Source organism: Mus caroli, unplaced genomic scaffold (assembly GCF_978045245.1).
Source record: "Mus caroli unplaced genomic scaffold, Mus_caroli_1 scaffold_17, whole genome shotgun sequence".
Taxonomy (NCBI): Eukaryota; Metazoa; Chordata; class Mammalia; order Rodentia; family Muridae; genus Mus; species Mus caroli.
This window is the reverse complement of record NW_028227272.1, coordinates 66,878,518-66,891,565: the sequence shown is the minus strand read 5'-3', so window position 1 is coordinate 66,891,565 and position 13,048 is coordinate 66,878,518. Positions and strand designations below refer to the sequence as shown.

General features: G+C 35.6%; 1 long non-coding RNA gene across 1 annotated transcript; it reads left to right on the top strand.

Moving 5' to 3' along the window:
* Positions 1-387: 387 nt before the first annotated feature.
* On the top strand, positions 388-10,531 carry LOC147000666 (uncharacterized). The gene is made up of 3 exons (XR_015045730.1): positions 388-457; positions 3,489-3,641; positions 8,532-10,531. It is a non-coding gene; the product is annotated as an uncharacterized LOC147000666 (long non-coding RNA).
* The last annotated feature ends 2,517 nt before the right edge of the window (positions 10,532-13,048 follow it).

Here is a 13,048-nt window from a genome sequence, read left to right as displayed (position 1 = left end):
ATCTAAAAATACCATACACTATAAGGTAGATTCAACCCTGTGTTAATTGCACTTTCAAAAGGAGGCTCACTTGCAATCATCTGATTGACAATCAAACTTTGAAAGGAAATAAAACTTGAGACCTGTGATTCATGTAATGTATGTCAAATAGCCCAAAGAGTTATTTGTGAGCTTTGAAACCTGGGGCTGAGAACATAGCAGAACAGACCAGGACATGCCCGGGCAGGCACATCGCCTCCCTCTCTCCCACCCCTCTGACCTAAGTTTAATGTTAACAGGCTGCTGATGTTTAAATGGACCAATCATGTGAAACCACGCCAATTCCTCCCCCAGTCCCACTCCTTTTCTATAAAAACCCCTAGCTTCCAAGCCTCGTGGTCGAATCCACTGCCTCCTGTGTGAGATACGTTTCCACCCGGAGCTCCGCCATGAAAATACCTCGTGTTGTTACATCAAGGTGTTGTGTTCTATTCGTGATTCTTGGGTGTATTGGGGGTTGGGTGAATTGGGAGTTGAGTGGGGGGTTCCCCACTAGGTTCTTTCAACTTCCCTGTAGCTCACTAGTAGACAAAGCTGTTAAGTAATCCCCTTAATACGTTCTCTTCTTGCTAAACCTTTTAGGAATAAAATTAGATCTATGCCATAAGTATTCATTATGTATACTATTCTTATCTCCTGCTCTTGTGTGCTGTGTTGATTCAAAATGAATTTCCTTCATCTGCAGGAAAGGGTGTTGGCTTTTAAAAATACTCTTCTATGAGTTCTGTTAATATTTGTTTTTAAAAACAAAGCAGCATGTTTTCAAGTACCCACTTAATCAGACAGTCTTCTTAGCATGTGGCCTATCTACACCAGAACTTTCTCTTCAGATGAATATTTGGATATTTTGAAAAAAAAACAATGGACACAGTTACCTAAGAAAGGCAATCTGCTCCCCTTGCCTTTCTATCACGTAAACTATATCTGCTCCCCCTACATGTTGTCTGATCATACACTTCAAGAATAAGGAGAAAAGTCATCTCTGTCATAAGCAATGATCCTTCCCTGGAAACTGACATTAAACAAATTCTGCAAGTGTCAGCCAAAGGCACTAGTGGTAAAGAGGGGTAAGCACGTGTGGCTAAAGCCAGTACAGAGCTTGATGGATTTGGATACAACTGAAAAGCCCAGGGATAGAGACAAAAACAACAAAGAAAAGAATCAGAATGCACTAGTCGGAAGAAGAGGTTTTGAGGTTAAAGACTGCCTTATTAGTGAAATTCAAGTTATATAGAAGTTCTGTAATTGAGATAAAATGAATTAACCTTTTTCAAAAGCAATCCTGATTTAAGTTCCAGTCTTTTAAGTAAGAGCAATTTAGGGAGTGGTGTTGTCTGTGAGAGAAGTGCTGAGTGCCTCTGATTTCCTTTACATTAGGACACTGCACTTAGGGCTTCTTGGCCTGTCTTTCCTTCATTCTTTTCTTTCTATTTTTTTTTTCACTATTTCTATCTCAATGAAAACATTGTATGGACAAAAGTGTCCCATCCTGGAAAGAGGTCTACAGAGATTGATTCAACCACTTTCTGATGCCATAGTGAGAGCAAATTCAGGTCCTGAGACAACAGGGAGCATGATTTTAATTTGGCATATAACTATCATTTTTATAGTGATGATTATTAAGTCTAATATCAATAGAGTTGTTAAGGATGGGTGTGCTAAATTCTTCTCCGTGAATTGCAGGAGCAAACCTTACCTATAAGACATGGCTTGCTATGCAAGGGAAACCGGTATATAGTTAAAGTTTTCACTCTTATCCAAAATTATCCTAGAATAGATATATTATTCTCCAAAGTTTTTATAATGATCAGTCCACTCTGAAATCCACTGTGCTGTAGAGTTTTCACTAATTTTGATCGTTGACACTAGATTACCAGTATGAATTATGAACTAGAGATTTGAGTTTTTCAGTATGTACTATAATCCCTCTACTTGGGATACCAAGGAAGGAGGGCCCTGAGGCCTCAGACAGCCATGGATACATAATGAAATCATGTTTCTAACGACACCAATGAACTCAGAAATCTAGACTGGGTATCATTCCTTTAGTCACCAAGATTATTTTTTGAGTAGTTAAAATGCACTAAAAGAATATTGTTTCTTTGTGTTTAGAAAGCAAATGATAAAAAAAGTTTCAAATTAGATGAAAGTTAACTTCACCCTAAAATTTTTGTTATTAGATTTTATAAAACAATTTCTAAATGTTATAATTTGGATTTAAAGTTGGAAAATAGTTTACTACACATAATAGTACATGTTTCTCTTCTTTCTTTCTTCCCTTCTTCCTTCCCTTCTTTCCCTTCCTTCCCTTCCTTCCCTCTTTCCCTTCCTTCTTCCCTTCCTTCCCTTCCTTCCCTTCCTTCCCTTCCTTCCCTTCCTTCCCTTCCTTCCCTTCCTTCCCTTCCTTCCCTTCCTTCCCTTCCCTTCCCTTCCCTCCTCCCTCTCTCTCTCTTTCTTTCTCTCCTTCCTTCCTTCCTTCCTTCCTTCCCTCCCTCCCTTCTTTTCTTTTCTTTTCTTTTCTTTTCTTTTCTTTTCTTTTCTTTTCTTTTCTTTTCTTTTCTTTCTTTCTTTCTTTCTTTCTTTCTTTCTTTCTTTCTTTCTTTCTTTCTTTCTTTCTCTTCTCTCTTCTTTCTTCTTTCTTCCTTCCTTTACTTTTATTTTGTCAACTCATAAAAGCATTCTGTGTAGGAACCATGTCATGCTGTCCCTTATATCACCAACTGGATACAGCATCTCTGGAAGAAATATTTAAATGAATTAGCATATTGAAAAGCTAAACATCATCAACAATTTAGGCAGGGAGCTCTTAGTTCCTAAGAAGAAGAGTAGAAAACTGAGCTGAAGTCTTGTTTTTACTCCTCTGTTCCTAAATAGGGACATCCAATGTTAATGGACATGATCCTCAACACTTTTAAATTGAAATGAAATTTATATTGGTAGATTTTTAATATGACTTGTAGAAGGCATATCTTACAGAACAAATCACCCTTTTTATTCTAGGGATAAGTTCCTTATAACAAGTCATGCTCTTCAAACATAGACAAGTACAAGTACATACAGTAGTCTAGACCTTAATGATAGGATGTATATGGAGGTTTATATTAGTTTATACCACATTTGAAGAAAATGTATGTTGGTATACTGTCATGGCTTCAAGATAGGTCTTCACTGGCAAAATTAGTTTCTATATAAAAACATACACACAAACGTCCCAGCTCCCTTCCCTGCTACACACACACTGTTGTCCCTGTTTCTATTTCTCTGGAGATTCTCTCTAGCAAAAACTGACAAACATCTCTGATCTAGCAAAGCTATGCTGTGGTGGTTTGAATATGCTTAACCCATGGAAAGTGGCATTAGTAAGAGGTGTGGCCTTGTTAGAGGAAGTAAGTCACTGATTAGGCAGGCTTTAAGGTCTCTTCCTATGCTCAGGCTCTGTCTCCTCCTAGGAGAGCCTCCTTCTAGCTGCTTGTAGAAGATTGTCTCTTCCTGGCTGTCTTTGGATCAAGGTGTAGAACTCTCAGCTTCTAGTCCAGCACCATGTCTGCCTGCTCAATGCCATGCTTCCCACCATGATGATAATGGACTGAACCAATGAAACTGTAAGCTGGTGGCAATTAAATGTTTGCTTTTATGAGAGTTAACTTGGTCATGGTGTCTTCTCTTCACAGCAATAAATCCCTGAAATATATACCCAATGGATAGGCAGTGAGTTAGATCAGTCCTAAGCAGTAATTTGAGATGGGGAACATAGTCTAGGGTTTATAGCTAGTGCTGTTTTAAAGCAGACTTTTTCAGGTGGGGGAATTCTAAAGGTTGGTTAAAGTTCGGTTGAATTTGTAAAGTTGGGTGGATTTGAGAAATAAAGTGGCTAAATAGTCTGATGACTTAGTATGAAAATGTACGGAATGTTATAGTAGCAGATATTTTATGGTAGAAAAAGACAAATTCTCTTTCTTTGTACAATTTTGTTTAACACATGAACAGGGAAGGTTGTGTGGAAACAGAGTCAGCTATGGACAGGTAATTATGCTGGTTTTAATATTTTATTTACAGCCGGGCGTTGTGGCACATGCCTTTAATCCCAGCACTTGGGAGGCAGAGGCAGGCAGATTGCTGAGTTTGAGGCCAGCGTGGTCTATAGAGTGAGTTTCAGGACAGCCAGTGTTACACAGAGAAACCCTGTCTTGAAAAAACCAAAAACCAAATAATATTTTATTTAATATCTAATCCCTAAATGAGTAGTTAAAAAGTTGGATCAAACATTCTCAACTATAACTCATTAGAATGGATGGGGACCTAATTTTAAGATTCCCACTTTTCATCTAAAATAGATTAGCTTTTATTGTACCATTTCTTATATTTAAATGTAATGATTCTGATGAGATTTCCAACAGGCACTGTGTTTTAATTAAGGTGTAAATATTTCACAATCGAATTTTATATTTGATTTTGTAAAAAATAAACTAGACTCCTTAAAACTTTTAAATCTGAGATGATTTGGAAGAGTATCAGTTAAAATTATTATTTACACAAATTTCCTCAGTAGCCAAAGATAAAAAGGAAATCTGTTTACAGACAATGCACTTTATGTTATTGTAACAAGTGCAGAATGTAAGCTAAAATCTATCCGTAAAAGTTATTGACCTGTTAATTGAAATCTTACTTCTAACAAACACCATTAAGCTGTAAATATATTGAATATCAAGCCATGTGAATATCAACAGAAAAGAAAAAGTGTCCCTAAATGCCTTTCCTACAATGAAATGAATAAATGAATGATTAAGCAGATGCATAGCCCTTATAATCATGATCATGAACACTTTTCAAATTATGACAAATTGCTTGTGAGATAATTCAAGTGTACAAAACCCAGTAAATAATCACATTTGCAGCCTGCATAATCTTGTGGCAGATGTTATCATTGCCTTCTAAATATCATTTTTCCATTTTATTTATAATGACTTGTTTGAGAGGGAAACATAGTCAGAGCTACGCTGAGCACATTGGGGATTCTTGCTGAATCAATTGAGTGCTGGACCATCTTCTTCTGCCTGAATGGAAGAGAGACAGTGATGCTCTGGGCAGTTTGAGGTTACCATAAAAGTCAAATTACCACCTAAAATTGAGAGAGTAGACAGAATGAAATGACACGTGCTCAAACAATCCTGGAGTATTTTAGCTATAATTGAAAAAATAACAACAACAAAAAAAATCCTAGGGAAACACCTTCTCATCAAAATTTGCCATGATCAGTTTTCAGGGTACATTACTCAACAGAGTTATCCATCTATTCTATTACAAATAAATACATACATACATCAATAAATAAAATAAAGATGTTACATTTTAATTGTTCCAATATCTTGATGTTGTAGTGGCTTATAGTTTGAACAACTATAGGGTAGATATTTTCAAGCACGTATAGTAATCATATCTTTATAAAAATTAGTTTTTATGTTTGTGCACATTAAAAATAAATGTCTTTTTGTTTGCTCAGCATATTTATACTATGGCAAAGATAATGTATTTTATAACACAGATGTATAAAATATATGATAAAATAGGAAGGTCTTGTTTAGAAAAGTCTACTAAGAAAAACATACCATTTAGACATAAGTAGAGCATAACATACTTGAAACATATAAAATATATGATAAAGAAAAACTAAACAAAATAAAAAACAGACCTTTAGCACTGTATTGTCTTGCCACACACATGAACATGGATCGGTAGATCAACAATAACATGGGGCATTATTATTATCTCTGTGATTAGAAGTGTTTCAACCGACTCCCAGCCATTGTTAGTGTGATTTTAAAATGTGTGTCTTCATTATTAATTTCATGATTTGGGGCCTTGCAGGAACACTTAAGAAGAAAACATGTAAATTACACAATACCAACAGTTTTCCCAATGATTCTTTTGAAGATTTAATTTGTATCTGTTCTTATATAATTATATGTATATACGTGAGTGTGTGTGTCTGTGTGTGTATATGTGGTTATTTGTAAATATATGCATCTATTGAAAGCTTCCCACAGAGTTCTGAAGACGCTGCTATATTTCCTGGAGTTAGAGTTACAAGACATTATGAGCTACCTAGAAGGCAGTTGAGAACCTAACTTGGTGGTTTATGACCTTAACCACTGGCCCAAGTTTTCAGCCACTGTTTTGTCTTTTCATTTATAATATCTCCCTCTAAATAAATTCACAGTGGAAGAGGTAAGCAGATGGGTTTTTTTTTTGTTGTTGTTGTTGTTGTTCCACAGAAGTTTTACGAAGTCAAAAATATTCAAAGTTTAGAATTAAATAAAACTAAAATGTGAAATATTTGAATAATGTGGCAGTCATATAATCAACTTTATTAATGGTGATTTTTTTTTCTTTCAAAAAGTACTCAACAAGAGTGGCTGGAGCTCTCTATGTATAATTCCGTGGCATCAGCAATGCCCACATTTCAAATGATCAAAGTAGAGCATTTTTATTTTTAAAAGCTCCATCAGTTTAGAGTGAAGATTCTATGGTAGCAAAATTTGCATAAATGTGGGTGGTAGAACAATTCTTAGTCATCCATTATCTTATAAAGTTTATTTCAAGGAACCTAAAGGATGCTAGCATCTAAACACAGTAGAACTGTCTCAGTAGTGGACTTTAACACACTTTGCCTATCTCACTAGGACATGTCCGAGCTTAACTCAGTAGGTAAATACATTGCTTCTTCTAGGTAAATTGGTGTGAACTCTTTGACTCTGATTTAGGTTAGGCTACTTTTTGGTACGTTTGGAAAACAATTGTAGCATTTCATTACTCAGTAATCATATTGGCTCACAACTATTTTTTTTTTTTATCGAGACAGGGTTTTTCTGTATAGCCTTGGCTGTCCTGGAACTCACTTTGTAGACCAGGCTGGCCTGGAACTCAGAAATCTGCCTGCCTCTGCCTTCCGAGTGCTGGGATTAAAGGCGTGCGCCACCACGCCTGTCACAACTATTCTTTTCATCTATTACTTGTTGCATTTTTGTGATTGATGATTCGACTTTGTATTGTTACTAATGTACAGCCTAATAATACACAGCACATGATGACAATGGGCAATAAATGTTTGGCTTAAGTTAACAACTAAGTATATAATTTCATGACCCGTACTTGTAAATCACATACACCCGTGTATAAAAATGAAACATGCTTCTTTCCTTGGGGATTATTACAGATGAAAAATAAGATCAGCAAAGAGAGAGGAATGAAGAAAAATGTATATGTATACATATATACATATATATTTTACATATGTGGTTAAATTTAAAGGTAAAAATTATCCAATTGGAGGAGAATATGTGTAACTGAGGGTCATGGCTTTTTTCATTTGTTTTATGTATATATATGTACTGGCTGGTTTTGTGTGTCAACTTGACACAGCTGCAGTTATCACAGAGAAAGGAGCTTCAGTTGAGGAAATGCCTCCATGAGATCCAACTGTAAGGCATTTTCTCAATTAGTGATCAAGGGTGAAAGGCCCCTTGTGGGTGGGACCATCTCTGGGCTGGTAGTCTTGGTTCTATAAGAGAGCAGGCTGAGCAAGCCAGGGGAGGCAAGCCAGTAAAGAACATCCCTCCATGGCCTCTGCATCAGCTCCTGCTTTCTGGCCTGCTTGAGTTCCAGTCCTGACTTCCTTTGGTGATGAACAGCAGTATGGAAGTGTAAGCTGAATAAACCCTTTCCTCCCCAACTTGCTTCTTGGTCATGATGTTTGTGCAGGAATAGAAACCCTGACTAAGACAATATATATATTCTCTCCTGTCACATAATCCATTTACACATAAACACACACACACACAAACACACACACACACAAACACACACACACACAAACACACACACACACAAACACACACACACGCACATTTAACATTTATGTAAAATTGGCTATCATAGTCTCTGGCTTGTAGACCTTTCGAGGCTTTGTAAGATAAATGCTCTATTTGATCATTAGAAATCCCTGAAATGCTAATGCCATGCAATCATACTCAGAGAGTTCCCCCCAATGTTCTTGTTGAATTTGTGAAAGGAAAAAAATCACCATGATTAAATTTCATTATATGACAGGCACTTTATTTTATTTGGAATATTTCACACTTTATATATTCTCACATATATTCATATTTATATGTGAACATATGTGAATATATAAAGTGAATATGTGAACTATTTGGACAGAAAGACTAAGAGAGGTGAGAACAACAGATCATAATGGGAAGATGTATATGACTGCGCTGGTTAGTATTTTGTGTGCTTGACAAACCTAGTCATCAGGCCAAACGGAATTGCCTCTATCAGAGAAGTCAGAGTCTCCTTAATTTGTAATTTAATTTGGAAGGCTCAGCTCAGTTTGAGTGTAGGTGGTCCTTGGTTAAGGAAGCATACTGAGCAAGCTGTAGGGAACAAGTCAGGAAGCAAGGTTCTAATGGGACTCTGTCTCTTCTTGTTTCCAGGTTCTCGCCTTGAGTTCCTGACATATCTCAATTGGTAATGGATTATAACATGGAAACTGAAAGAAACACTTTCCTCCTCAAGTTGCTTTTGGTCATGGTGTTTTATTACAGTAATAATAACAATCAAATATGTTGAGGATAGCCCTGGGGCTAATTATGTTTGATGTTAATTCTGTTCTCATGTGAGGGGCTGTGAACTAGGAATGAGTCATCACTCAGGTGATTTCCTGTAAACCTGCTTCCCACATTAATGTATAAAATAAGGCTAGAGCCGGTGATTGGATGGAGAAAGAGGGGAAGGTAGAGCTGAAGGTTTTGGGAGAGAAAGGGAGAGAGGACGACAGAGGACAGAGGACAGAGGTGTATTTCATATATCCTCTTATTATTTTTTTTCTGAATAGCTGTAGGGTAGTAGTCCCAGGACCCCTTTTAGATACCCACGTCTTCAGTTAATCAAATCTCTTCATGACATATTAACAGAGAACCTATACACATTACACATTATACATTCCATATTTTTGTTACTAATGGAAAACAATTACATAACTTTCTTCTAAGAACAAGGAGAAATATCTACATTTTGAGCCAATATTTTTTTTTCCAGTAATTCTGAACCAGAATTGTTTGAATGTAACCAACCTATTTGGAGAACTAATTGTGTATAACTAATTCGAAGGTCAAAATGAGCATCCATTGATGAAATTCTGCACTTATTGATACTTCTTGCTTGCTTTCTGTACATTTCAAGACATTTACCAAATGGATTTGGGGTATTGACAGTTGTAGAGCCATAGATTTGAGCAGTTCAGAGTAAATACTTAAATGTTTGTTTGTTCTGTGCACACACTAAAAGAGCAAACACAAGTGTCTTTTAAAAATCAAGACAACTACAATAGAAAAACCCAAGGAAAAGTGGAGTCTAAATCACCCTTTGAAATAGCAGAACACATGAGCACAGAACTCACTCGAGGTTGGCCGTTTTCCTGATGGCTTTTACCTTATAATGCCCCAAATCTCACTCCTCCAGTGCTGTGTGGTTTAAACACACCAAGATTTGCTATCCCAGAAACAATTCAAACAAAATCATTGAAGCCCATGAGTAAACATTTGAAAATATGTATCTTAAAAAAACAAGCTTGTTAATTGCCCAACACCTGTCAATTTAGGGAATGCTAACAACTCTTCAGAAGCTGAATGAATTTCCTAGTTTTGTTTTTGTTATTTGTTTTTTGGGTTTTTTTTTTTTTAAGTTTTTTTTTGGCTTGTGAATCCTTAAATTACAGTACAGCTCTGTCATAATGAGGGAATGTGAAGACAAGATAGGAAATCACAAGGATAAAAGGTGATATGACAGCTCCAGGAGGCAAAGAAAGACTACACAAGTCAAAATATGGTCATGAGCAGAGGATATTATCATTCTATTCCTTTGCTTGTCACCACGGCTACCTTCTTTCCAAATTACCAGGTGCAGAATGGTGCTTACATCTTTGGGAATATACACAGTCACAACTCTACCCTCAATATCTGCCAGCTATTTTAACAAGGCATCTTTTCTTAAGATCATATATAGACAGACCTTACTTACTAAAAAAAAAAACCTTTTAAAAATGGGCAGAATCATAATCACATTAATTTTAAAAGCAAGTGGTGGCCATGGCACGAAGGCACAGCTTCACTTAAAATAAGATTAGAAAGCCCTTCAAATGATTCTGAAAACTTATTTTAAAAGGTTTTCTTGACTTTGTTCCTTATATGAATGCTTTTAGGATAGGCAATTCATTATTTAGTAAGTAGTACATATTTGTATTGCTGACTGCTAGAGCACTTTTTAACAAAAATAAAAACATCTTCTGAAGTTTTAAATACATGTGTCCTCAAAAAGTGCATAAATGTGACCTTATAAAGTCCTCAGGTAGCCTTATGATTTACTTCTGGAAGTGAAAGCATAAGTACAATTTTAACCAAACTGTGTTTATTTAAAATATACTTTAGTTCCACATTATTAATTCTCATAATTTTATAAATCAGACTTAGGCATTGCTTTTTGTTTTCTTCTGTTTATCATCTATCTATCTCTATCTATCTATCTATCTATCTATCTATCTATCTATCTATCTATCTATCTATCTTATCTATCTATCTTATCTATCTATCTATCTACCTATTATCTATTTCTATCATCTATCTGTCACGTATTTGTCATTTATCATCTATTTCTATGTTTAATCTCTCACTCTTCTATATATTCATACGTGTTTCAAATTTAAGCAAAATATTAATGTATTAGCACACCTGATTTATTGTTGACTGCTAGACATTAGAATACACATGAAGGATGTTAATATATATTGTTCTGTTTTTAAGGTTTTTTATTTTATTTTTTTCCCATTTCTGACTGGGTTCAAGTGATGTGTCCTAGGGAATGTTTTCTTTAAAGAGTGCTGGTAAAATGCTTGATAACTGTTGTAACTGGGCATACTATATTTCTTCCTTTCAGAGATAAACCCGAGCACCAAAGATTCTTTCCTGAATTGCAAACATCTTTGGTGATTTAAGTCTCCTGGAGTTACTTAGGAGAGAATGTTCACATTGTTGGAACAGTGGTCCTTTCATGCTCTTCCCTATTGTTATTATTATTATATTTTATTATTGTTTTATGGGTATTGTCCTGAGCCTATGGTTTGTTCTTCCTTAGCCAAGGTTTCATAAACCGCACAAAACTTGGAAATATAAGCAACACCTTGACGTAGTTTTCCTATTTGCTTGTTTCTTTTTAGCAATTGGTATTCAGTTGAGAAAGATTAAATTATTTCAATAAAATGTCTACATTGATTGACTTGAAACATTTCGCATAGTCCATTTGAATGATATTAGGTTACACTAAAAACTCAACATTATCACTTTCCATCAGTGTATTGTTTAATAGACCATAATCATAAATAACTTCATCTTTGTAATTAGCACAAGAATAATGAAACCTGAAGTCTGTGTGTTAATCCATTTTTACCCCTTTCCCTGAATTGAATATGAAGCAGATAAGACGTTATAAAGTGTATCAAAAGATGGCCTAGTCGGCCATCACTGGAAAGACAGGCCCATTGGACTTATAAACTTTATATGCCCCAGTACAGGGGAACGCCAGGGCCAAAAAGGGGGAGTGGGTGGGTAGGGGGATGGGGGGAAGGGTATGGGGGACTTTTGGGATAGCATTGGAAATGTAAATGAGGACAGTACCTAATAAAAAAAAAGAATTTACATAAAATTTACAGTTAATTTAACACATTGAGTTAGTGTCTTCTGCACCATCAAAGACTTTAGGCTTAAGTATTCTCCTCAGACAGTGTATTTGAATACATGATTCACAAATATTGTTTCTTCTCTGAAAAAAAAAAAGAACTAATATTTTTCTTTCACCTTTCCAGTTCTTTCCCTTTTCTCTTCGGTAGTTATTTCTGTCCATTTGTACACATTCATTAAAATCATGTCTGGTCATCATCCTTGCTTCTTTAAGCAACTGTGTTTGTTGTAGGCCCAACATCTCAAAACTGCATGATTGAAGGTTGATACAGTTACCAGAGCTCTGGTTCCTGGGTTTCTTATATAGTTCACAACTGAAACTTTTTATTACAGAGTCTACAAAATATCCTGTCATCCATGTACCCATCTCTGGTCACACAGATGATTTTGAAAGTTCCAATGTTTAAAAAAAAACAATGCTTGTAATTCTAACCAGTTCCTGTGGAAACACAAATGTAAAAAAGATAAAGTCCTTTCTAGAAAGAAGAGACAACAAGAATTTACAGATTATCCCATGAAAGATCAGTAAACCATGGCTTTAGAATTTTGAGAAAACATGAAGCCTGTCCCTCTGCCCAGAGTTTAGTCTTCTGTCATCCCTTTCACAAGTTGTGCTTAGCTAACTTAACCTAGAGCTTATAGCTGTCTATAGTTTTTAACTCTAAATTAAAGCCTTAAAAATTCAATACTGTTGTGAAACAGATGCTCTGAGCCACCTCATCATGGACACATAATAGTTCTGACTCATTTATTGATAAACTCAGCCAAATAGACAGAAAAATTAAAACTCATTCCTCTTTAGATTATTAATAGTTCTTTAAATACCAAGGAATGAACAAAGTATGTAGTTAAGGTGTGTGAATAAAGTCTTTTAATGGATGATGAAGTGTAGTGAAACAAAGTAGTGCAAGCTTTAATTTAGGGAAACTAACCAATAGAACGACAATGGTGAGACTTAAACTTTGTGCTCTTTCCCTTTACCAGTTGTGAAAGATGCTTAATCAACTGCAGTGGCATCCTCCACACCACAGGTTTCTACATGTCACTTGTTGCTCTTGCTTGTTGCCTCTGAGAGATGAAGTCTATATGCCTATACCTTACATACAGTTAAAAGCTTCTGTTTGATCAGACCAAAACAAACAAACAAACAAACACACAAACAAACAAAGGTTAGCTAAATTGCTTACAGGATTGATTCTTTCCTTGGAAACATTTTTTTC